At 53.9% G+C, this 23,897-nt stretch overlaps 1 protein-coding gene and 1 pseudogene across 2 annotated transcripts in view; both read left to right on the top strand.

The window, feature by feature from the left end:
* LOC309680974 (feather keratin 1-like) overlaps positions 1-23,897 on the top strand; it is a 283,730-nt pseudogene that overhangs the window by 112,972 nt on the left and 146,861 nt on the right. The window lies entirely within an intron of this gene.
* The window catches only part of LOC309681160 (uncharacterized protein), a gene marked incomplete at both ends in the record, with an annotated part of 195,815 nt that overhangs the window by 68,022 nt on the left and 103,896 nt on the right, over positions 1-23,897 (top strand). The window lies entirely within an intron of this gene.

The following is a 23,897-nucleotide window of genomic DNA, read 5'->3' as shown; positions in this document are numbered from 1 at the left end:
GCTCCAAAATGTCCAGCGCTGAGCCCATGAGAAATGCTGGTGGCGCTTCCATGGAAAACATAGTTGAGAAAGGGCAAAACACTGCACAGCAAGTGAGGAATGAATTGAAAAAAAAAAAAAAAAAAACAAACACAAAACAATTTGTGAAACAATCCTGCAAACACTGAGGTCAGAGAAGAAGGAAATGGAGGAGGTGCTCCAGACAACGCTGCAGAGATTCCCGGGCGGCCCATGGGAAAGACCACATCCACACTGCAGCCCATGGGAGGGTCCCACGTCAGATGTGGTGGAGATTCCCTGCAGGAACTGTGGCCTGTGCAGAGACCTTGCTGAAGCAGGCGCCTGGCAGAACTCTGGCCCCTGGAGAACCCACGCTGGGGCAGTCTTATGTGGAAGGACTGTATCCCATGGACAGGATCCCTGTTGGATCTGGTCTTGAAAGGCTGCAGTTTCTGGGAATATCGCACGCTGGAGACAAGGAAAATTGTGAAGAGGAGACAGCAGCGGAAAGGACCTGCTGAGTACTGACCACAAGCCCCCCTTCCTTATCCCATTGTGGCCAAGTGATAGGACAAGAGGGAACGGGCACAAACTTGAACATAGGAAGTTCCATCTAAACATGAAGAGGGACTTCTTTGCTTTGAGGGTGGCAGAGCACTGGAACACGCTGCTCTTATCGTTTGAGAGGCCCATAACAATTTGTTGTCATTTAGACAATCATTCTATCACCCGATGACCCCTCCCCACCTGGGAAAGGGAAATCAGGAAAAAAAAGAAAACCCGGGAGCTGAAGTATAAACAGATTTAATAGAATAAGATGAGATAATTAACATTAACAGCACTAAAGAACTGATATTGATCCCGACACCAATACAGAATATGCAAAGATTATACTCAGCCAATTATATCAGTAGGAAGCTGATGTGCACTCCCAGCCCTGGACAGCAAATCTCGGATACTGCGAGCCCTACGGCTTCAGGAGGAAGGGAAGGCCTCAGGGGTCTGGCACCAGGGCACGAAGTTCTCAGGATGGCAGCCATCAAGGGAGAGAGAGCCAACTTCACTGCAAACTTGCTAATTTATAATGAGTGTGACGTTGATGGTATGAAATAATCCTGTTGGCCAGCTTGGGTCGAGTGCCCGGGTCTCGCTCCTCCTCATCCATGCACCTGGTTAGCTCAAAAACACTGAGACCTTGAGACCCACACACCATAGCTGGCTGTAAAGTAAATATTTTCACAAATTCAGACACTGGAGTCTTCTAAAAGTGCAGTTTTCCCAAGTATTAGAAGAGAAATTAGTCCTGTGTCTCTCAAACCAGGACAGCTGCCCAGAGGGGTGGTGCAGTCTCCCACTCTGGAGACGTTCCAAACCCACCTGGATGCCGTCCTGTGCAACTGCTGTAGGTGAACCTGCTCTGGCAGGTATAGTTTACAAAAACTTCAGGTTGGACTAGATGATCTCCAGAGGGCCCTTCCAACCCTGACCATCCCGTGATTCGGTGATCCCACTGCTACTGCTTTGGGGTGGAGAGCTACTGCTTTGGGGTGGAGAGCACAAAAGAACTATGAATGAAGGAGGGAAACTGAGTCTGTGAAGAAGAGATGGGGATGGAGTGAAGCTATTTCAGAATTTTTTGGCTTGTTCTCACGATCCAGCTCTCTTTTTAATTGGTGAGAAGTTAAAGGCATCTTCCCCAAGTCAAGTCTGTTTTGCCTGTGACGGTGACTGGTCAGTAACCCCTCTGTCTTTATCTCTACCCCAGCCTTTTCCACCTTCCTTTTCCCCGCTGTGCTGTTGGGGAGGGAGAGGGAGAGAGCAAGGAGCTTGGTGGGTTTGTGGAAGCCAGCCAAGGTCTTTTGGGTTCTGCATCAGCTCTGGGAATTAGAAGGGCCATAAGTCTTTTTCATTTACATGCTTTTTTTCTGCTTTCTCTCTGGGCCATCAGCAGCAGTCTCCTTCTCCCACTGTTGCTGCCCTCAGAAGATGGTGGGCCAATGGTGTCAATGGGCCTCTGTGCTTGTGTACCTGGGAGCTAGTGGCAGGCTTACAGCTTTTCTTTCCCCTGCCATCCGTCCCTCCTTGCCTCTCGTCCCCGGCCCATCCACTCCCAGTGTTTCACAGCTAGGTCAGTGCAGAAGATCTCGCCTGTCTTTGGAGTCCCCGATTTCTGAGGTCCAAGCACCAAAGGCTGTTCCCCTTGAGCTGTTGGCTTCAAGAGAGGTGGCAGCTAAGAGCAGGGTCACAGTACAGTTCTCCTCTCTTGGCATCCTTCTGTGCAAAGCTGAGCTGTGGGGAAAGGGCCCTCAGTTCTCCCCTGCCACCCCTTTTTCCTTTATGGGCCCCACTGTCGGGAAACCAAGATCCTCTTGCTGCGAGGGGCTGAGGTCAGTGGCCTCAGAGCAAAGCAGAAGGTGGCGGGAGAGTTTCTGCCATGGAAATGTTCTTCCCCTGCCCCCCAGGAGGGGATTGCACTTGCCACGAGCTGCAAAGAGAGAGCATGGGCTGTTCTGATCGGTGCTCTCTCTAGAGTACCATGGCAGGAACCGTCAGTCGCTGGTCTGTGTCATCTTGCAGGCCCACGCAAATAACCTCTTTGTCCTGGAGGTGACTGTCTGATGGGAGCTGGGCATGTGCCAGACACCTCATCCCTGCAAATCTGTGTAATGAACCTCTGGGGTGGCACGGGCCACCGTATGGGTGTGACGGAAGAACTGGGGACTTGCTCTAGCTACCCTTGCCCTTGGATGCGTGCCAGGCCCCCTCCTTCTGGGGATGGGTGGGAAGGGGAGGAGGAGGAGGCTCAGGGCTCTAGCCAAGGTGATTTCTTCTACCGTCCCCTCCTTCCAACCTCGTGGCCGTCTTCCGTCTGACCCTTCTCCCCCAGTACAGCTCCACGCAGAGCAAGAGGGACTGCCTTGAGTGCTTGTGGGGCTGCTGACTTCCCAGGGCCTCCTGCAGCACTGGGGTCCTCCCATGAAGACAGCACAAGTAGTCATCCGCCTCTGTAGGGCGTGCTCTGAGGCCAAGGGCAATATTAGTGGGCAGAGATGCAGCAAGGGAAGGGCTGACAGTGAGTGGCTCTGGAGTAGGCAGGGACGTCTTCCACAGCTCCAAGGGAAAACGGAACAAAATCCAGTGCAGTGAGTCCCACCCTCCCCTTCCTCCACCTTTTCCCTTGAGCAGACTGCAAGAGGTGCCACAGAAGGAAGGAGGACTCGGAGGCCCAGGCTTGGATGCAGCACAACTTTAATGAGTCTAAAGAGGAAAAGGAGGTGGCTCAGAGGGAGCGCCAGGGGCAGCCACTAAGATGAAGTGCAGCTCCTGCAGGGTGTCCGCCTGCCGGCCCTGCCCAGGGAGGGAGCCCAACGGGTCGCCACTAGGCTGGCAGAGGGAGGTGTTGGCAGGAAAGCCAAGGAAGAGAGAGAAAAGAGTGGAAGAAGGCAACACTGGCCCAAAGCTCTATCTGCAATGCCCCGAAGCTCTATGTTCCTTGCCAGCGTCACATTGTGAGGTCTTGGGAGGTTCTTGCCCAAGGCCGTTGCCAGCAGCTTTAGCAGGGCTGGCATCTGTTGCCACAGTAGCGGCTGGTGATGCAGGAGAGGTCACAGCAGGAAGAGTTGATGGGCACTCCGTCACAGCTGAGGATGCTGCCAACAGCAGCGGAGGTGGAGGAGCCCACAACGGTGTTCTGCGGGAAGGAGCTGAGGATGGGTCCGGGCAGGGTCACCACCACGGGGGAGGGCTGGATGACGACGGTGGAGTTCTGGCACTGCCTGACACAGGGCTCATTGCAGCTGTTGGCCAGCGGGGTTGGGCCGCAGGGCCGGCAGCAGGGCTGGCAGGGCTGGCAGCAGGGCTGGCACTTGTCAGAACAGGACATGTCTCTGGGCTGGAGGTGCACCTGGGAGAGAGGGCAGGGGCAAGCAGAGCACAGGGACACATGAGGAGCAGCACTGCACCCAACCGCAGGGGAGCCAAGGCACCTCCTGGCCCACCAGATGCTGCCCAGCTCAAAGCCCAGGACCCACCTCAACTCACTCCCAGCCCCTCTCTGCACAAGACCTTCTCTCCCTTTGCCTTCCCATTGCCCATGAGAAGCAGCCCCCAGCCCGGGGCTCAGGCAGCCCATCCCGGCTGAGACATAACATCCAGGAAAGACCTGATCTTGAGGGCAGAGGAGAAGAGGCTCCACACTCACCTGATTCCCAAGGAGCAGGAGGTGAGAGAAGTGGATGAGGGAGCAGAGACTTGGGCTGCCTTTTATAGTAGTCCTGCACTGCCTCAGGCCCACAGGCACCCTTTGTGCAAGTACTAATCTTCTGACAAGTTCACGTCAAATGCCAAACATCCCAGGTAATGGTATGGGCTGTGGCCTGGTTTCCTGCACGGCTGCCTTTTCATTTCCCGGCATGAGCCACGTGCTTTCCCATTTGGAGGCTTCTGTAAGTGCCGGGATGAGAGGCCCATGGATTTCCGGGGCAGAAACACATCAGCACAGGAAGAAGACTCAGCTCAAGCGCTGATGGCGCCCTGTGCGGACAGGTGACGTGCACCTGGCTCATTCCTGTGGGCTTGTTTGTGGCAAAGTTGTCAGGAAACGGGCACCGCTCTCATGTTCCTTGTCACGATGCCCAAGGACTGCCATGTGAGGGGACATGCCCGGTCTTTTTCTCTTGTGACCCCCATCTCTCTCTGAGGGTCTCTCATTGCTGCACGCAGGTGGGCTTCTGCTGGGAGGGTTTGGCACTATGGCAACACTAACAGTGCTGTCAGGACAATTCTGCTGGGCTCATGTGCCTCATTCCCTCTCTGTGCAGTCTCTGCGGGCCCTCAGGCAACACCATGAACTTGTTTGGGGCCCAGCCGTAACCCGGGGAACTCGAGTCCTGTTCTGACAATGTGGTCCCTTGCATCTCCTCAGCAGAGTCTGGAGTTGCTGATGTTTTCCTGGCCGAACAAGAGCGTACAGATTTTTGCACGGTGCCATGCAGGCGTGCATGAGCACACATGTGTCAATCTGCCCTTTTGTGACAGGGGAACTCTCCCCTGGTGTGTCCTTGAGCTCCGCAGAGTACCAGGTTTCCCTTGCCAGGGGGAGCCCATCTGCAGCTGAATGATGGTGCCTTAGGTCTGAGGGAGAGGTGCCCAGAGACCTGAAATGCACTCTCTGCCACCGGTGCCCTCCATTTCTTGCTTTATGTACAGGGAGAAAGGCCCAGAAAGCCTGCCTGGCTGTGGGGATCGTTTTCCCTGAATCGATCCCCTGATGATGCAGTGCTGCTGGGGACTGGGGTGGGACACAGGCTCCTCATGTCCCTGCCAATGCCAGCTGCACTTGTGCAGCTCATCAGCCTGGTGCTGAGTGGGGCAGGGGCCGAGACCTCGCACCACAGTGGTATTGGACTGAAGGGACCGGGGTCTAGTTGTGGCTCTGCTCTGAGATGTAGGAGAATTGGACGGACCCCACTTAGAGGTAGCATAGCTGAGGGCTGCCCCCTTGCCTTTGTTGGCCTTGCTGAGATTATTGCTCCTGGGAGGCTTCCGCCAGGGCCAACTCCCCTTCCCATGGGAGCAGCCTTTAAGCTTATGTTCTAGTGCTTGGCCCCCACCTGAGTTCCACCTGCAGTGGTGACACATCGGTGCCTGTGTCTGGGCATGGATCCACTCATCCGCCGTTGGACCCTGACTTGCGGGTGACTTCCCAGCTTGACGCGAGACCTGCCTTGTCTCTTTGAACCCACCTGCTGATCGCTGCACTTTGTTGAACCCTCATTATTATCATGAGACCTCATCCTCACCTTGACTCACTCACTGGCGCACTGTTGCTGCTTTTTAACTCCGGGTGGCAACTAAGCACCTCACAGCCCCTCGCCCACTCTCCACAAGGGGGAAAGGGGGGGAGAATCAGAAGGGCAAAAGTGAGAAAAATCATGAGTTGACATGAACACACTTTAATACTTAAAGCGTAAATGCAAGAGAACGAGAAAATAACTGAAAGAGAAAGGAAAATAAAAGCAAGAAAAGTGATGCAAAAGAAAACTATTGTTCACCACTACTAAGTGACAGATGCTCAGCCGGTGCCCAAGCTATGGCAGCCCCCGCTAACCGCGCCCCCCCACTTTTATTGTGGAGCACAACATTATACGGGATGGAATATCCCTTTGGTCGGTTGGGGTCAGCTGTCCCAGCTGTGTCCCCTCCCAACTTCTTGGGCGGCTCCAGCCCACTCGCTGGTGGGGCAGTCTAAGGAGCAGACTTGACGCTGAGTAAGCCCTGCTCAGCAACAACCAAAGCATCCCTGTAGTTCCAACACTCTTTTCAGCACAAATCCAAAACATAGCCCCACACCAGCTGCTATGAAGAACCGTCACTCTATCCCAGCCAAAACCGGTACCCTCGCTGACTTGCCTTTCCAGCTTGACCCCAGACATATGGAAGCCAAGAGCCTCAGCCAGGACACAAGCGGCACAACTTACAACTCTGTGCACACTTGCAGACCTCTGATGTTATTGGGGCTTGGGAGAAAAGCTGGCGTAGCTCCCATGTGTGGAGTGGGCGGTGGCTGTGCAAAACGAGAGGCCAAGTTGCAACCCTGTGCTTCCTAAGAGCAGATTTTTGCTCCCTCGGGGACCTGCCAGGCAGAATCCTTTGGGAAAGTGCCCTGGCGGGTCAAAGACGCCGAGCGGGAATGTGCAATACCGCACTTAAGATTTGATGACAATAGCATTAAGAGAATCCCCATCATTAGCTCTAGCTGGCCAACTTGCCAAAGGGACAACCGAGGACATTAGACGGCTGTATTTCTGGAGCATTTATTCCCTAGCTGTAGGCGTGACTAATAGTACCATTTTTGTTAAGATTAGTCAAAGTTACACCTGTCCCTTAATGAAGCCTGGACTGGTTCTTTTCTGTTGAAATCTTTATTCCGCTCATTGTGCCTCATACTCTTTTGGACGCACTCCATATGGCTCCCGTGGCAAGGCTTTGGTAGCAGTGGGAGGAAGGTTGCAGGCGTGGTCCCTGTGAGGAGAATCCAGGGGCTGCCCACATGTCTGACAGAGTCAGTTCCAGTTGGCTCCAAAATGTCCAGCGCTGAGCCCATGAGAAATGCTGGTGGCGCTTCCATGGAAACATAGTTGAGAAAGGGCAAAACACTGCACAGCAAGTGAGGAATGAATTGAAAAAAAAAAAAAAAAAACAAACACAAAACAATTTGTGAAACAATCCTGCAAACACTGAGGTCAGAGAAGAAGGAAATGGAGGAGGTGCTCCAGACAACGCTGCAGAGATTCCCGGGCGGCCCATGGGAAAGACCACATCCACACTGCAGCCCATGGAGGGTCCCACGTCAGATGTGGTGGAGATTCCCTGCAGGAACTGTGGCCTGTGCAGAGACCTTGCTGAAGCAGGCGCCTGGCAGAACTCTGGCCCCTGGAGAACCCACGCTGGGGCAGTCTTATGTGGAAGGACTGTATCCCATGGACAGGATCCCTGTTGGATCTGGTCTTGAAAGGCTGCAGTTTCTGGGAATATCGCACGCTGGAGACAAGGAAAATTGTGAAGAGGAGACAGCAGCGGAAAGGACCTGCTGAGTACTGACCACAAGCCCCCCTTCCTTATCCCATTGTGGCCAAGTGATAGGACAAGAGGGAACGGGCACAAACTTGAACATAGGAAGTTCCATCTAAACATGAAGAGGGACTTCTTTGCTTTGAGGGTGGCAGAGCACTGGAACACGCTGCTCTTATCGTTTGAGAGGCCCATAACAATTTGTTGTCATTTAGACAATCATTCTATCACCCGATGACCCCTCCCCACCTGGGAAAGGGAAATCAGGAAAAAAAAGAAAACCCGGGAGCTGAAGTATAAACAGATTTAATAGAATAAGATGAGATAATTAACATTAACAGCACTAAAGAACTGATATTGATCCCGACACCAATACAGAATATGCAAAGATTATACTCAGCCAATTATATCAGTAGGAAGCTGATGTGCACTCCCAGCCCTGGACAGCAAATCTCGGATACTGCGAGCCCTACGGCTTCAGGAGGAAGGGAAGGCCTCAGGGGTCTGGCACCAGGGCACGAAGTTCTCAGGATGGCAGCCATCAAGGGAGAGAGAGCCAACTTCACTGCAAACTTGCTAATTTATAATGAGTGTGACGTTGATGGTATGAAATAATCCTGTTGGCCAGCTTGGGTCGAGTGCCCGGGTCTCGCTCCTCCTCATCCATGCACCTGGTTAGCTCAAAAACACTGAGACCTTGAGACCCACACACCATAGCTGGCTGTAAAGTAAATATTTTCACAAATTCAGACACTGGAGTCTTCTAAAAGTGCAGTTTTCCCAAGTATTAGAAGAGAAATTAGTCCTGTGTCTCTCAAACCAGGACAGCTGCCCAGAGGGGTGGTGCAGTCTCCCACTCTGGAGACGTTCCAAACCCACCTGGATGCCGTCCTGTGCAACTGCTGTAGGTGAACCTGCTCTGGCAGGTATAGTTTACAAAAACTTCAGGTTGGACTAGATGATCTCCAGAGGGCCCTTCCAACCCTGACCATCCCGTGATTCGGTGATCCCACTGCTACTGCTTTGGGGTGGAGAGCTACTGCTTTGGGGTGGAGAGCACAAAAGAACTATGAATGAAGGAGGGAAACTGAGTCTGTGAAGAAGAGATGGGGATGGAGTGAAGCTATTTCAGAATTTTTTGGCTTGTTCTCACGATCCAGCTCTCTTTTTAATTGGTGAGAAGTTAAAGGCATCTTCCCCAAGTCAAGTCTGTTTTGCCTGTGACGGTGACTGGTCAGTAACCCCTCTGTCTTTATCTCTACCCCAGCCTTTTCCACCTTCCTTTTCCCCGCTGTGCTGTTGGGGAGGGAGAGGGAGAGAGCAAGGAGCTTGGTGGGTTTGTGGAAGCCAGCCAAGGTCTTTTGGGTTCTGCATCAGCTCTGGGAATTAGAAGGGCCATAAGTCTTTTTCATTTACATGCTTTTTTTCTGCTTTCTCTCTGGGCCATCAGCAGCAGTCTCCTTCTCCCACTGTTGCTGCCCTCAGAAGATGGTGGGCCAATGGTGTCAATGGGCCTCTGTGCTTGTGTACCTGGGAGCTAGTGGCAGGCTTACAGCTTTTCTTTCCCCTGCCATCCGTCCCTCCTTGCCTCTCGTCCCCGGCCCATCCACTCCCAGTGTTTCACAGCTAGGTCAGTGCAGAAGATCTCGCCTGTCTTTGGAGTCCCCGATTTCTGAGGTCCAAGCACCAAAGGCTGTTCCCCTTGAGCTGTTGGCTTCAAGAGAGGTGGCAGCTAAGAGCAGGGTCACAGTACAGTTCTCCTCTCTTGGCATCCTTCTGTGCAAAGCTGAGCTGTGGGGAAAGGGCCCTCAGTTCTCCCCTGCCACCCCTTTTTCCTTTATGGGCCCCACTGTCGGGAAACCAAGATCCTCTTGCTGCGAGGGGCTGAGGTCAGTGGCCTCAGAGCAAAGCAGAAGGTGGCGGGAGAGTTTCTGCCATGGAAATGTTCTTCCCCTGCCCCCCAGGAGGGGATTGCACTTGCCACGAGCTGCAAAGAGAGAGCATGGGCTGTTCTGATCGGTGCTCTCTCTAGAGTACCATGGCAGGAACCGTCAGTCGCTGGTCTGTGTCATCTTGCAGGCCCACGCAAATAACCTCTTTGTCCTGGAGGTGACTGTCTGATGGGAGCTGGGCATGTGCCAGACACCTCATCCCTGCAAATCTGTGTAATGAACCTCTGGGGTGGCACGGGCCACCGTATGGGTGTGACGGAAGAACTGGGGACTTGCTCTAGCTACCCTTGCCCTTGGATGCGTGCCAGGCCCCCTCCTTCTGGGGATGGGTGGGAAGGGGAGGAGGAGGAGGCTCAGGGCTCTAGCCAAGGTGATTTCTTCTACCGTCCCCTCCTTCCAACCTCGTGGCCGTCTTCCGTCTGACCCTTCTCCCCCAGTACAGCTCCACGCAGAGCAAGAGGGACTGCCTTGAGTGCTTGTGGGGCTGCTGACTTCCCAGGGCCTCCTGCAGCACTGGGGTCCTCCCATGAAGACAGCACAAGTAGTCATCCGCCTCTGTAGGGCGTGCTCTGAGGCCAAGGGCAATATTAGTGGGCAGAGATGCAGCAAGGGAAGGGCTGACAGTGAGTGGCTCTGGAGTAGGCAGGGACGTCTTCCACAGCTCCAAGGGAAAACGGAACAAAATCCAGTGCAGTGAGTCCCACCCTCCCCTTCCTCCACCTTTTCCCTTGAGCAGACTGCAAGAGGTGCCACAGAAGGAAGGAGGACTCGGAGGCCCAGGCTTGGATGCAGCACAACTTTAATGAGTCTAAAGAGGAAAAGGAGGTGGCTCAGAGGGAGCGCCAGGGGCAGCCACTAAGATGAAGTGCAGCTCCTGCAGGGTGTCCGCCTGCCGGCCCTGCCCAGGGAGGGAGCCCAACGGGTCGCCACTAGGCTGGCAGAGGGAGGTGTTGGCAGGAAAGCCAAGGAAGAGAGAGAAAAGAGTGGAAGAAGGCAACACTGGCCCAAAGCTCTATCTGCAATGCCCCGAAGCTCTATGTTCCTTGCCAGCGTCACATTGTGAGGTCTTGGGAGGTTCTTGCCCAAGGCCGTTGCCAGCAGCTTTAGCAGGGCTGGCATCTGTTGCCACAGTAGCGGCTGGTGATGCAGGAGAGGTCACAGCAGGAAGAGTTGATGGGCACTCCGTCACAGCTGAGGATGCTGCCAACAGCAGCGGAGGTGGAGGAGCCCACAACGGTGTTCTGCGGGAAGGAGCTGAGGATGGGTCCGGGCAGGGTCACCACCACGGGGGAGGGCTGGATGACGACGGTGGAGTTCTGGCACTGCCTGACACAGGGCTCATTGCAGCTGTTGGCCAGCGGGGTCGGGCCGCAGGGCTGGCAGCAGGGCTGGCACTTGTCAGAACAGGACATGTCTCTGGGCTGGAGGTGCACCTGGGAGAGAGGGCAGGGGCAAGCAGAGCACAGGGACACATGAGGAGCAGCACTGCACCCAACCGCAGGGGAGCCAAGGCACCTCCTGGCCCACCAGATGCTGCCCAGCTCAAAGCCCAGGACCCACCTCAACTCACTCCCAGCCCCTCTCTGCACAAGACCTTCTCTCCCTTTGCCTTCCCATTGCCCATGAGAAGCAGCCCCCAGCCCGGGGCTCAGGCAGCCCATCCCGGCTGAGACATAACATCCAGGAAAGACCTGATCTTGAGGGCAGAGGAGAAGAGGCTCCACACTCACCTGATTCCCAAGGAGCAGGAGGTGAGAGAAGTGGATGAGGGAGCAGAGACTTGGGCTGCCTTTTATAGTAGTCCTGCACTGCCTCAGGCCCACAGGCACCCTTTGTGCAAGTACTAATCTTCTGACAAGTTCACGTCAAATGCCAAACATCCCAGGTAATGGTATGGGCTGTGGCCTGGTTTCCTGCACGGCTGCCTTTTCATTTCCCGGCATGAGCCACGTGCTTTCCCATTTGGAGGCTTCTGTAAGTGCCGGGATGAGAGGCCCATGGATTTCCGGGGCAGAAACACATCAGCACAGGAAGAAGACTCAGCTCAAGCGCTGATGGCGCCCTGTGCGGACAGGTGACGTGCACCTGGCTCATTCCTGTGGGCTTGTTTGTGGCAAAGTTGTCAGGAAACGGGCACCGCTCTCATGTTCCTTGTCACGATGCCCAAGGACTGCCATGTGAGGGGACATGCCCGGTCTTTTTCTCTTGTGACCCCCATCTCTCTCTGAGGGTCTCTCATTGCTGCACGCAGGTGGGCTTCTGCTGGGAGGGTTTGGCACTATGGCAACACTAACAGTGCTGTCAGGACAATTCTGCTGGGCTCATGTGCCTCATTCCCTCTCTGTGCAGTCTCTGCGGGCCCTCAGGCAACACCATGAACTTGTTTGGGGCCCAGCCGTAACCCGGGGAACTCGAGTCCTGTTCTGACAATGTGGTCCCTTGCATCTCCTCAGCAGAGTCTGGAGTTGCTGATGTTTTCCTGGCCGAACAAGAGCGTACAGATTTTTGCACGGTGCCATGCAGGCGTGCATGAGCACACATGTGTCAATCTGCCCTTTTGTGACAGGGGAACTCTCCCCTGGTGTGTCCTTGAGCTCCGCAGAGTACCAGGTTTCCCTTGCCAGGGGGAGCCCATCTGCAGCTGAATGATGGTGCCTTAGGTCTGAGGGAGAGGTGCCCAGAGACCTGAAATGCACTCTCTGCCACCGGTGCCCTCCATTTCTTGCTTTATGTACAGGGAGAAAGGCCCAGAAAGCCTGCCTGGCTGTGGGGATCGTTTTCCCTGAATCGATCCCCTGATGATGCAGTGCTGCTGGGGACTGGGGTGGGACACAGGCTCCTCATGTCCCTGCCAATGCCAGCTGCACTTGTGCAGCTCATCAGCCTGGTGCTGAGTGGGGCAGGGGCCGAGACCTCGCACCACAGTGGTATTGGACTGAAGGGACCGGGGTCTAGTTGTGGCTCTGCTCTGAGATGTAGGAGAATTGGACGGACCCCACTTAGAGGTAGCATAGCTGAGGGCTGCCCCCTTGCCTTTGTTGGCCTTGCTGAGATTATTGCTCCTGGGAGGCTTCCGCCAGGGCCAACTCCCCTTCCCATGGGAGCAGCCTTTAAGCTTATGTTCTAGTGCTTGGCCCCCACCTGAGTTCCACCTGCAGTGGTGACACATCGGTGCCTGTGTCTGGGCATGGATCCACTCATCCGCCGTTGGACCCTGACTTGCGGGTGACTTCCCAGCTTGACGCGAGACCTGCCTTGTCTCTTTGAACCCACCTGCTGATCGCTGCACTTTGTTGAACCCTCATTATTATCATGAGACCTCATCCTCACCTTGACTCACTCACTGGCGCACTGTTGCTGCTTTTTAACTCCGGGTGGCAACTAAGCACCTCACAGCCCCTCGCCCACTCTCCACAAGGGGGAAAGGGGGGGAGAATCAGAAGGGCAAAAGTGAGAAAAATCATGAGTTGACATGAACACACTTTAATACTTAAAGCGTAAATGCAAGAGAACGAGAAAATAACTGAAAGAGAAAGGAAAATAAAAGCAAGAAAAGTGATGCAAAAGAAAACTATTGTTCACCACTACTAAGTGACAGATGCTCAGCCGGTGCCCAAGCTATGGCAGCCCCCGCTAACCGCGCCCCCCCACTTTTATTGTGGAGCACAACATTATACGGGATGGAATATCCCTTTGGTCGGTTGGGGTCAGCTGTCCCAGCTGTGTCCCCTCCCAACTTCTTGGGCGGCTCCAGCCCACTCGCTGGTGGGGCAGTCTAAGGAGCAGACTTGACGCTGAGTAAGCCCTGCTCAGCAACAACCAAAGCATCCCTGTAGTTCCAACACTCTTTTCAGCACAAATCCAAAACATAGCCCCACACCAGCTGCTATGAAGAACCGTCACTCTATCCCAGCCAAAACCGGTACCCTCGCTGACTTGCCTTTCCAGCTTGACCCCAGACATATGGAAGCCAAGAGCCTCAGCCAGGACACAAGCGGCACAACTTACAACTCTGTGCACACTTGCAGACCTCTGATGTTATTGGGGCTTGGGAGAAAAGCTGGCGTAGCTCCCATGTGTGGAGTGGGCGGTGGCTGTGCAAAACGAGAGGCCAAGTTGCAACCCTGTGCTTCCTAAGAGCAGATTTTTGCTCCCTCGGGGACCTGCCAGGCAGAATCCTTTGGGAAAGTGCCCTGGCGGGTCAAAGACGCCGAGCGGGAATGTGCAATACCGCACTTAAGATTTGATGACAATAGCATTAAGAGAATCCCCATCATTAGCTCTAGCTGGCCAACTTGCCAAAGGGACAACCGAGGACATTAGACGGCTGTATTTCTGGAGCATTTATTCCCTAGCTGTAGGCGTGACTAATAGTACCATTTTTGTTAAGATTAGTCAAAGTTACACCTGTCCCTTAATGAAGCCTGGACTGGTTCTTTTCTGTTGAAATCTTTATTCCGCTCATTGTGCCTCATACTCTTTTGGACGCACTCCATATGGCTCCCGTGGCAAGGCTTTGGTAGCAGTGGGAGGAAGGTTGCAGGCGTGGTCCCTGTGAGGAGAATCCAGGGGCTGCCCACATGTCTGACAGAGTCAGTTCCAGTTGGCTCCAAAATGTCCAGCGCTGAGCCCATGAGAAATGCTGGTGGCGCTTCCATGGAAACATAGTTGAGAAAGGGCAAAACACTGCACAGCAAGTGAGGAATGAATTGAAAAAAAAAAAAAAAAAACAAACACAAAACAATTTGTGAAACAATCCTGCAAACACTGAGGTCAGAGAAGAAGGAAATGGAGGAGGTGCTCCAGACAACGCTGCAGAGATTCCCGGGCGGCCCATGGGAAAGACCACATCCACACTGCAGCCCATGGAGGGTCCCACGTCAGATGTGGTGGAGATTCCCTGCAGGAACTGTGGCCTGTGCAGAGACCTTGCTGAAGCAGGCGCCTGGCAGAACTCTGGCCCCTGGAGAACCCACGCTGGGGCAGTCTTATGTGGAAGGACTGTATCCCATGGACAGGATCCCTGTTGGATCTGGTCTTGAAAGGCTGCAGTTTCTGGGAATATCGCACGCTGGAGACAAGGAAAATTGTGAAGAGGAGACAGCAGCGGAAAGGACCTGCTGAGTACTGACCACAAGCCCCCCTTCCTTATCCCATTGTGGCCAAGTGATAGGACAAGAGGGAACGGGCACAAACTTGAACATAGGAAGTTCCATCTAAACATGAAGAGGGACTTCTTTGCTTTGAGGGTGGCAGAGCACTGGAACACGCTGCTCTTATGGTTTGAGAGGCCCATAACAATTTGTTGTCATTTAGACAATCATTCTATCACCCGATGACCCCTCCCCACCTGGGAAAGGGAAATCAGGAAAAAAAAGAAAACCCGGGAGCTGAAGTATAAACAGATTTAATAGAATAAGATGAGATAATTAACATTAACAGCACTAAAGAACTGATATTGATCCCGACACCAATACAGAATATGCAAAGATTATACTCAGCCAATTATATCAGTAGGAAGCTGATGTGCACTCCCAGCCCTGGACAGCAAATCTCGGATACTGCGAGCCCTACGGCTTCAGGAGGAAGGGAAGGCCTCAGGGGTCTGGCACCAGGGCACGAAGTTCTCAGGATGGCAGCCATCAAGGGAGAGAGAGCCAACTTCACTGCAAACTTGCTAATTTATAATGAGTGTGACGTTGATGGTATGAAATAATCCTGTTGGCCAGCTTGGGTCGAGTGCCCGGGTCTCGCTCCTCCTCATCCATGCACCTGGTTAGCTCAAAAACACTGAGACCTTGAGACCCACACACCATAGCTGGCTGTAAAGTAAATATTTTCACAAATTCAGACACTGGAGTCTTCTAAAAGTGCAGTTTTCCCAAGTATTAGAAGAGAAATTAGTCCTGTGTCTCTCAAACCAGGACAGCTGCCCAGAGGGGTGGTGCAGTCTCCCACTCTGGAGACGTTCCAAACCCACCTGGATGCCGTCCTGTGCAACTGCTGTAGGTGAACCTGCTCTGGCAGGTATAGTTTACAAAAACTTCAGGTTGGACTAGATGATCTCCAGAGGGCCCTTCCAACCCTGACCATCCCGTGATTCGGTGATCCCACTGCTACTGCTTTGGGGTGGAGAGCTACTGCTTTGGGGTGGAGAGCACAAAAGAACTATGAATGAAGGAGGGAAACTGAGTCTGTGAAGAAGAGATGGGGATGGAGTGAAGCTATTTCAGAATTTTTTGGCTTGTTCTCACGATCCAGCTCTCTTTTTAATTGGTGAGAAGTTAAAGGCATCTTCCCCAAGTCAAGTCTGTTTTGCCTGTGACGGTGACTGGTCAGTAACCCCTCTGTCTTTATCTCTACCCCAGCCTTTTCCACCTTCCTTTTCCCCGCTGTGCTGTTGGGGAGGGAGAGGGAGAGAGCAAGGAGCTTGGTGGGTTTGTGGAAGCCAGCCAAGGTCTTTTGGGTTCTGCATCAGCTCTGGGAATTAGAAGGGCCATGAGTCTTTTTCATTTACATGCTTTTTTTCTGCTTTCTCTCTGGGCCATCAGCAGCAGTCTCCTTCTCCCACTGTTGCTGCCCTCAGAAGATGGTGGGCCAATGGTGTCAATGGGCCTCTGTGCTTGTGTACCTGGGAGCTAGTGGCAGGCTTACAGCTTTTCTTTCCCCTGCCATCCGTCCCTCCTTGCCTCTCGTCCCCGGCCCATCCACTCCCAGTGTTTCACAGCTAGGTCAGTGCAGAAGATCTCGCCTGTCTTTGGAGTCCCCGATTTCTGAGGTCCAAGCACCAAAGGCTGTTCCCCTTGAGCTGTTGGCTTCAAGAGAGGTGGCAGCTAAGAGCAGGGTCACAGTACAGTTCTCCTCTCTTGGCATCCTTCTGTGCAAAGCTGAGCTGTGGGGAAAGGGCCCTCAGTTCTCCCCTGCCACCCCTTTTTCCTTTATGGGCCCCACTGTCGGGAAACCAAGATCCTCTTGCTGCGAGGGGCTGAGGTCAGTGGCCTCAGAGCAAAGCAGAAGGTGGCGGGAGAGTTTCTGCCATGGAAATGTTCTTCCCCTGCCCCCCAGGAGGGGATTGCACTTGCCACGAGCTGCAAAGAGAGAGCATGGGCTGTTCTGATCGGTGCTCTCTCTAGAGTACCATGGCAGGAACCGTCAGTCGCTGGTCTGTGTCATCTTGCAGGCCCACGCAAATAACCTCTTTGTCCTGGAGGTGACTGTCTGATGGGAGCTGGGCATGTGCCAGACACCTCATCCCTGCAAATCTGTGTAATGAACCTCTGGGGTGGCACGGGCCACCGTATGGGTGTGATGGAAGAACTGGGGACTTGCTCTAGCTACCCTTGCCCTTGGATGCGTGCCAGGCCCCCTCCTTCTGGGGATGGGTGGGAAGGGGAGGAGGAGGAGGCTCAGGGCTCTAGCCAAGGTGATTTCTTCTACCGTCCCCTCCTTCCAACCTCGTGGCCGTCTTCCGTCTGACCCTTCTCCCCCAGTACAGCTCCACGCAGAGCAAGAGGGACTGCCTTGAGTGCTTGTGGGGCTGCTGACTTCCCAGGGCCTCCTGCAGCACTGGGGTCCTCCCATGAAGACAGCACAAGTAGTCATCCGCCTCTGTAGGGCGTGCTCTGAGGCCAAGGGCAATATTAGTGGGCAGAGATGCAGCAAGGGAAGGGCTGACAGTGAGTGGCTCTGGAGTAGGCAGGGACGTCTTCCACAGCTCCAAGGGAAAACGGAACAAAATCCAGTGCAGTGAGTCCCACCCTCCCCTTCCTCCACCTTTTCCCTTGAGCAGACTGCAAGAGGTGCCACAGAAGGAAGGAGGACTCGGAGGCCCAGGCTTGGATGCAGCACAACTTTAATGAGTCTAAAGAGGAAAAGGAGGTGGCTCAGAGGGAGCGCCAGGGGCAGCCACTAAGATGAAGTGCAGCTCCTGCAGGGTGTCCGCCTGCCGGCCCTGCCCAGGGAGGGAGCCCAACGGGTCGCCACTAGGCTGGCAGAGGGAGGTGTTGGCAGGAAAGCCAAGGAAGAGAGAGAAAAGAGTGGAAGAAGGCAACACTGGCCCAAAGCTCTATCTGCAATGCCCCGAAGCTCTATGTTCCTTGCCAGCGTCACATTGTGAGGTCTTGGGAGGTTCTTGCCCAAGGCCGTTGCCAGCAGCTTTAGCAGGGCTGGCATCTGTTGCCACAGTAGCGGCTGGTGATGCAGGAGAGGTCACAGCAGGAAGAGTTGATGGGCACTCCGTCACAGCTGAGGATGCTGCCAACAGCAGCGGAGGTGGAGGAGCCCACAACGGTGTTCTGCGGGAAGGAGCTGAGGATGGGTCCGGGCAGGGTCACCACCACGGGGGAGGGCTGGATGACGACGGTGGAGTTCTGGCACTGCCTGACACAGGGCTCATTGCAGCTGTTGGCCAGCGGGGTTGGGCCGCAGGGCCGGCAGCAGGGCTGGCAGGGCTGGCAGCAGGGCTGGCACTTGTCAGAACAGGACATGTCTCTGGGCTGGAGGTGCACCTGGGAGAGAGGGCAGGGGCAAGCAGAGCACAGGGACACATGAGGAGCAGCACTGCACCCAACCGCAGGGGAGCCAAGGCACCTCCTGGCCCACCAGATGCTGCCCAGCTCAAAGCCCAGGACCCACCTCAACTCACTCCCAGCCCCTCTCTGCACAAGACCTTCTCTCCCTTTGCCTTCCCATTGCCCATGAGAAGCAGCCCCCAGCCCGGGGCTCAGGCAGCCCATCCCGGCTGAGACATAACATCCAGGAAAGACCTGATCTTGAGGGCAGAGGAGAAGAGGCTCCACACTCACCTGATTCCCAAGGAGCAGGAGGTGAGAGAAGTGGATGAGGGAGCAGAGACTTGGGCTGCCTTTTATAGTAGTCCTGCACTGCCTCAGGCCCACAGGCACCCTTTGTGCAAGTACTAATCTTCTGACAAGTTCACGTCAAATGCCAAACATCCCAGGTAATGGTATGGGCTGTGGCCTGGTTTCCTGCACGGCTGCCTTTTCATTTCCCGGCATGAGCCACGTGCTTTCCCATTTGGAGGCTTCTGTAAGTGCCGGGATGAGAGGCCCATGGATTTCCGGGGCAGAAACACATCAGCACAGGAAGAAGACTCAGCTCAAGCGCTGATGGCGCCCTGTGCGGACAGGTGACGTGCACCTGGCTCATTCCTGTGGGCTTGTTTGTGGCAAAGTTGTCAGGAAACGGGCACCGCTCTCATGTTCCTTGTCACGATGCCCAAGGACTGCCATGTGAGGGGACATGCCCGGTCTTTTTCTCTTGTGACCCCCATCTCTCTCTGAGGGTCTCTCATTGCTGCACGCAGGTGGGCTTCTGCTGGGAGGGTTTGGCACTATGGCAACACTAACAGTGCTGTCAGGACAATTCTGCTGGGCTCATGTGCCTCATTCCCTCTCTGTGCAGTCTCTGCGGGCCCTCAGGCAACACCATGAACTTGTTTGGGGCCCAGCCGTAACCCGGGGAACTCGAGTCCTGTTCTGACAATGTGGTCCCTTGCATCTCCTCAGCAGAGTCTGGAGTTGCTGATGTTTTCCTGGCCGAACAAGAGCGTACAGATTTTTGCACGGTGCCATGCAGGCGTGCATGAGCACACATGTGTCAATCTGCCCTTTTGTGACAGGGGAACTCTCCCCTGGTGTGTCCTTGAGCTCCGCAGAGTACCAGGTTTCCCTTGCCAGGGGGAGCCCATCTGCAGCTGAATGATGGTGCCTTAGGTCTGAGGGAGAGGTGCCCAGAGACCTGAAATGCACTCTCTGCCACCGGTGCCCTCCATTTCTTGCTTTATGTACAGGGAGAAAGGCCCAGAAAGCCTGCCTGGCTGTGGGGATCGTTTTCCCTGAATCGATCCCCTGATGATGCAGTGCTGCTGGGGACTGGGGTGGGACACAGGCTCCTCATGTCCCTGCCAATGCCAGCTGCACTTGTGCAGCTCATCAGCCTGGTGCTGAGTGGGGCAGGGGCCGAGACCTCGCACCACAGTGGTATTGGACTGAAGGGACCGGGGTCTAGTTGTGGCTCTGCTCTGAGATGTAGGAGAATTGGACGGACCCCACTTAGAGGTAGCATAGCTGAGGGCTGCCCCCTTGCCTTTGTTGGCCTTGCTGAGATTATTGCTCCTGGGAGGCTTCCGCCAGGGCCAACTCCCCTTCCCATGGGAGCAGCCTTTAAGCTTATGTTCTAGTGCTTGGCCCCCACCTGAGTTCCACCTGCAGTGGTGACACATCGGTGCCTGTGTCTGGGCATGGATCCACTCATCCGCCGTTGGACCCTGACTTGCGGGTGACTTCCCAGCTTGACGCGAGACCTGCCTTGTCTCTTTGAACCCACCTGCTGATCGCTGCACTTTGTTGAACCCTCATTATTATCATGAGACCTCATCCTCACCTTGACTCACTCACTGGCGCACTGTTGCTGCTTTTTAACTCCGGGTGGCAACTAAGCACCTCACAGCCCCTCGCCCACTCTCCACAAGGGGGAAAGGGGGGGAGAATCAGAAGGGCAAAAGTGAGAAAAATCATGAGTTGACATGAACACACTTTAATACTTAAAGCGTAAATGCAAGAGAACGAGAAAATAACTGAAAGAGAAAGGAAAATAAAAGCAAGAAAAGTGATGCAAAAGAAAACTATTGTTCACCACTACTAAGTGACAGATGCTCAGCCGGTGCCCAAGCTATGGCAGCCCCCGCTAACCGCGCCCCCCCACTTTTATTGTGGAGCACAACATTATACGGGATGGAATATCCCTTTGGTCGGTTGGGGTCAGCTGTCCCAGCTGTGTCCCCTCCCAACTTCTTGGGCGGCTCCAGCCCACTCGCTGGTGGGGCAGTCTAAGGAGCAGACTTGACGCTGAGTAAGCCCTGCTCAGCAACAACCAAAGCATCCCTGTAGTTCCAACACTCTTTTCAGCACAAATCCAAAACATAGCCCCACACCAGCTGCTATGAAGAACCGTCACTCTATCCCAGCCAAAACCGGTACCCTCGCTGACTTGCCTTTCCAGCTTGACCCCAGACATATGGAAGCCAAGAGCCTCAGCCAGGACACAAGCGGCACAACTTACAACTCTGTGCACACTTGCAGACCTCTGATGTTATTGGGGCTTGGGAGAAAAGCTGGCGTAGCTCCCATGTGTGGAGTGGGCGGTGGCTGTGCAAAACGAGAGGCCAAGTTGCAACCCTGTGCTTCCTAAGAGCAGATTTTTGCTCCCTCGGGGACCTGCCAGGCAGAATCCTTTGGGAAAGTGCCCTGGCGGGTCAAAGACGCCGAGCGGGAATGTGCAATACCGCACTTAAGATTTGATGACAATAGCATTAAGAGAATCCCCATCATTAGCTCTAGCTGGCCAACTTGCCAAAGGGACAACCGAGGACATTAGACGGCTGTATTTCTGGAGCATTTATTCCCTAGCTGTAGGCGTGACTAATAGTACCATTTTTGTTAAGATTAGTCAAAGTTACACCTGTCCCTTAATGAAGCCTGGACTGGTTCTTTTCTGTTGAAATCTTTATTCCGCTCATTGTGCCTCATACTCTTTTGGACGCACTCCATATGGCTCCCGTGGCAAGGCTTTGGTAGCAGTGGGAGGAAGGTTGCAGGCGTGGTCCCTGTGAGGAGAATCCAGGGGCTGCCCACATGTCTGACAGAGTCAGTTCCAGTTGGCTCCAAAATGTCCAGCGCTGAGCCCATGAGAAATGCTGGTGGCGCTTCCATGGAAACATAGTTGAGAAAGGGCAAAACACTGCACAGCAAGTGAGGAATGAATTGAAAAAAAAAAAAAAAAAACAAACACAAAACAATTTGTGAAACAATCCTGCAAACACTGAGGTCAGAGAAGAAGGAAATGGAGGAGGTGCTCCAGACAACGCTGCAGAGATTCCCGGGCGGCCCATGGGAAAGACCACATCCACACTGCAGCCCATGGAGGGTCCCACGTCAGATGTGGTGGAGATTCCCTGCAGGAACTGTGGCCTGTGCAGAGACCTTGCTGAAGCAGGCGCCTGGCAGAACTCTGGCCCCTGGAGAACCCACGCTGGGGCAGTCTTATGTGGAAGGACTGTATCCCATGGACAGGATCCCTGTTGGATCTGGTCTTGAAAGGCTGCAGTTTCTGGGAATATCGCACGCTGGAGACAAGGAAAATTGTGAAGAGGAGACAGCAGCGGAAAGGACCTGCTGAGTACTGACCACAAGCCCCCCTTCCTTATCCCATTGTGGCCAAGTGATAGGACAAGAGGGAACGGGCACAAACTTGAACATAGGAAGTTCCATCTAAACATGAAGAGGGACTTCTTTGCTTTGAGGGTGGCAGAGCACTGGAACACGCTGCTCTTATCGTTTGAGAGGCCCATAACAATTTGTTGTCATTTAGACAATCATTCTATCACCCGATGACCCCTCCCCACCTGGGAAAGGGAAATCAGGAAAAAAAAGAAAACCCGGGAGCTGAAGTATAAACAGATTTAATAGAATAAGATGAGATAATTAACATTAACAGCACTAAAGAACTGATATTGATCCCGACACCAATACAGAATATGCAAAGATTATACTCAGCCAATTATATCAGTAGGAAGCTGATGTGCACTCCCAGCCCTGGACAGCAAATCTCGGATACTGCGAGCCCTACGGCTTCAGGAGGAAGGGAAGGCCTCAGGGGTCTGGCACCAGGGCACGAAGTTCTCAGGATGGCAGCCATCAAGGGAGAGAGAGCCAACTTCACTGCAAACTTGCTAATTTATAATGAGTGTGACGTTGATGGTATGAAATAATCCTGTTGGCCAGCTTGGGTCGAGTGCCCGGGTCTCGCTCCTCCTCATCCATGCACCTGGTTAGCTCAAAAACACTGAGACCTTGAGACCCACACACCATAGCTGGCTGTAAAGTAAATATTTTCACAAATTCAGACACTGGAGTCTTCTAAAAGTGCAGTTTTCCCAAGTATTAGAAGAGAAATTAGTCCTGTGTCTCTCAAACCAGGACAGCTGCCCAGAGGGGTGGTGCAGTCTCCCACTCTGGAGACGTTCCAAACCCACCTGGATGCCGTCCTGTGCAACTGCTGTAGGTGAACCTGCTCTGGCAGGTATAGTTTACAAAAACTTCAGGTTGGACTAGATGATCTCCAGAGGGCCCTTCCAACCCTGACCATCCCGTGATTCGGTGATCCCACTGCTACTGCTTTGGGGTGGAGAGCTACTGCTTTGGGGTGGAGAGCACAAAAGAACTATGAATGAAGGAGGGAAACTGAGTCTGTGAAGAAGAGATGGGGATGGAGTGAAGCTATTTCAGAATTTTTTGGCTTGTTCTCACGATCCAGCTCTCTTTTTAATTGGTGAGAAGTTAAAGGCATCTTCCCCAAGTCAAGTCTGTTTTGCCTGTGACGGTGACTGGTCAGTAACCCCTCTGTCTTTATCTCTACCCCAGCCTTTTCCACCTTCCTTTTCCCCGCTGTGCTGTTGGGGAGGGAGAGGGAGAGAGCAAGGAGCTTGGTGGGTTTGTGGAAGCCAGCCAAGGTCTTTTGGGTTCTGCATCAGCTCTGGGAATTAGAAGGGCCATGAGTCTTTTTCATTTACATGCTTTTTTTCTGCTTTCTCTCTGGGCCATCAGCAGCAGTCTCCTTCTCCCACTGTTGCTGCCCTCAGAAGATGGTGGGCCAATGGTGTCAATGGGCCTCTGTGCTTGTGTACCTGGGAGCTAGTGGCAGGCTTACAGCTTTTCTTTCCCCTGCCATCCGTCCCTCCTTGCCTCTCGTCCCCGGCCCATCCACTCCCAGTGTTTCACAGCTAGGTCAGTGCAGAAGATCTCGCCTGTCTTTGGAGTCCCCGATTTCTGAGGTCCAAGCACCAAAGGCTGTTCCCCTTGAGCTGTTGGCTTCAAGAGAGGTGGCAGCTAAGAGCAGGGTCACAGTACAGTTCTCCTCTCTTGGCATCCTTCTGTGCAAAGCTGAGCTGTGGGGAAAGGGCCCTCAGTTCTCCCCTGCCACCCCTTTTTCCTTTATGGGCCCCACTGTCGGGAAACCAAGATCCTCTTGCTGCGAGGGGCTGAGGTCAGTGGCCTCAGAGCAAAGCAGAAGGTGGCGGGAGAGTTTCTGCCATGGAAATGTTCTTCCCCTGCCCCCCAGGAGGGGATTGCACTTGCCACGAGCTGCAAAGAGAGAGCATGGGCTGTTCTGATCGGTGCTCTCTCTAGAGTACCATGGCAGGAACCGTCAGTCGCTGGTCTGTGTCATCTTGCAGGCCCACGCAAATAACCTCTTTGTCCTGGAGGTGACTGTCTGATGGGAGCTGGGCATGTGCCAGACACCTCATCCCTGCAAATCTGTGTAATGAACCTCTGGGGTGGCACGGGCCACCGT

The sequence above is a fragment of the Vanellus vanellus genome (genome assembly GCF_965231255.1).
Source record: "Vanellus vanellus genome assembly, chromosome: 24".
In the NCBI taxonomy this organism is placed as follows: domain Eukaryota; kingdom Metazoa; phylum Chordata; class Aves; order Charadriiformes; family Charadriidae; genus Vanellus; species Vanellus vanellus.
This window is presented reverse-complemented; position numbering and strand designations above follow the sequence as displayed.